This window comes from Arachis ipaensis, chromosome B10 (assembly GCF_059453495.1).
Source record: "Arachis ipaensis isolate K30076 ecotype BB chromosome B10, ASM5945349v1, whole genome shotgun sequence".
In the NCBI taxonomy this organism is placed as follows: domain Eukaryota; kingdom Viridiplantae; phylum Streptophyta; class Magnoliopsida; order Fabales; family Fabaceae; genus Arachis; species Arachis ipaensis.
The window spans coordinates 44,707,534-44,709,513 of NC_142435.1; positions in this window are offsets into that span (position 1 = coordinate 44,707,534).

Sequence of the window (1,980 nt, forward strand, 5' to 3'; positions counted from 1 at the left end):
GAATGATGATGAAAATGAAATATTATTGGTAATATGAAAAATCTCAAAAATTGTTTCTTGAAGCAAGAAAAAGCAGCAAAAAGAAACAGAAAAAGCATGTTGCAACAAAAAGAATACATACATATATATATATATATATATATATATATATATATATATATATATATATATATATGCATGCAAAAAAAAAGAGAAATAAAAATCAGAAAATGCCAATAACCCTTTAAACCAAAAGGCAAGGGTAAAAGGATTCAAGGCTTTGAGCATCAATGGTTAGGAGGGACTAAAGAAAACAAAATTCTAGCCTAAGCAGCTCAACCAAGCTGTCCCTAACCATGTGCTTATAGTGTGAAGGTGTCAAGTGAAAAGCTTGAGACTGAGTAGTTAAAGTCGTGATCCAAAGCAAAAAGAGTGTGCTTAAGAACTCTGGACACCTCTATCTGGGGATTTTAGCAAAGTTGAATCACAATTTGAAAGGGTTCACCCAGTTAAATGTTTGTGGCATTTATATATCCAGTGGTAATACTTGAAAACAAGTGCTTAGGGCCACGGCCAAGACTCTAAAAGCTATGTTCAAGAATAAAAAAGAACTGAACTAGGAGAGTCAATAATATCATCTGGATTCTAAGTTTCTAAAGATGCCAACACTTCTGAGTTTCAATGGATAGTGAGATGCCAAAACTATTCAGAAGCAAAAAGCTACTAAGTCCTGCTCATCTAAGTGAAACTGAGCATCATTGAAAACTCTGAGATTTATTGTACCTTACTCTTCATTTTATCCTACTGTGTTTTTAGTTTCTTGGAGACAAGCAATAGTTTAAGTTTGGAGTTGTGATGAGCGGATATTTTATACGCTTTTTGGGATCATTTTCATATAGTTTTTAGCATGTTTTGTTTAAGTTTTATTAACTTTTCATAGGTTTTAGTGTTAAATTAACATTTTTGGATTCTACTTTGAGTTTGTGTGTTTTTATGCAATTTCAACTATTTTCTGGCTAAAATTGAGAAGCTGGAGCAAAAGTCTGATTCAAAGGCAGTGAAAGCACTGCAGATGCCGCCGGATCTGACCTCCTTAAACTCAAAAGAGATTTTCTGGAGCTACAGAAGTCCAAATGGAGCGTTCTCAACGGCTATGGAAAGCTAACTTCAAGATCTTTCCAGCAATGTTAATAGTTCATACTTTGCTTCAGAATTGAAGGCCCAAAACTGGCGTCCAACACCAATCTCCTGCGCTATTCTGGCGTCTAGCGCCCAAAGGAGAAGAGACCAGCGTCCAAATGCCCAAGGAGGACCCCCTAGCCAGTGTTCAACACCCTAAAGGCCTCCTAGCACGTGGATCTCATCAAAACTCAGCCCAAACACTCACCAAGTGGCCCTCAGAAGTGGATTTTAGCACTAAAAGACTGTTTTACCTTTTTTTATGTAATCCATAGTCATTAGCTTAGTATTTAAAGCACTTTTACATGATGTTCAGGGGGATCTGCCATATTTTTATTTTACACATTGTATTTTCTATCAGTATGAGTTTCTAAACCTCCTAGGTTGAGAGCAGGAGCTCTGCTGAGTTTTATGGATTAATAAAGTACTACTGTTCTTTCTCAATTCGTATTTGATTCTCTATTCTAAGATGTATCTTCGTTCTTCATTCTAAGATCGTAAGCCTGACAACCACCCGTGTTCTTCTTAGGTTCATGTGAATACGTAACTGGAAAGTATTGAACCACTAGCTTGATTATACATCTCTTAGACGGCTAATCTACGACTTCGTTGGGGACTTCTCGAGACACCAGTTCAGCCGAGGTACGGGGAGATTAGAGTCTTTGTGGTAGAGGCTAGAACCCAAAGGCACAGCATTCTCTGATCCAGAAGATTTGACCTTGTCTGTGGTATTTTGAGTAGGATCATTAAGCAGAATGAACTGCAAGAGCTTCACCCTCAATCAGAATGGATCCACACTAACCCTGGGGTTCAGATCTAGAG